Raw genomic sequence first — 364 nt, 5'->3', positions numbered from 1 at the left:
TTTACTCTTTTATTTACAGTGTATTGGGAGAAAGTCTTCAAAGCTCCACCTCTCAAAGCTAGCATCCGATAATGACCTGATACATTCATTTATACGTTGCTTTTGTGGCATCCCCCTCCTTCCGCCTGCCTTGATTGCCAGGACTCTAGAGGACTTGTGGAATGAAGTTCAAGCATCAGGCTGGGATGAAACACTTGCACCACTGTTTGCTTATTTCAGAAGAGAGTGGGTACCCAGAGTGCGAGAACTGTCAGTTTTTGATCACCCTGAACGCACCAATAACTGCTCAGAGAGTGACAACAGGTCTATGGCAAATGTTGTTCCTATGAACCATCCAAATGTTTGGACTCTAATAGGTCAGTTC

The sequence above is a fragment of the Frankliniella occidentalis genome, unplaced genomic scaffold, assembly GCF_000697945.3.
Source record: "Frankliniella occidentalis isolate FOCC.00 unplaced genomic scaffold, Focc_3.1 Scaffold300, whole genome shotgun sequence".
Lineage (NCBI taxonomy): Eukaryota > Metazoa > Arthropoda > Insecta > Thysanoptera > Thripidae > Frankliniella > Frankliniella occidentalis.
This window is presented reverse-complemented; position numbering follows the sequence as displayed.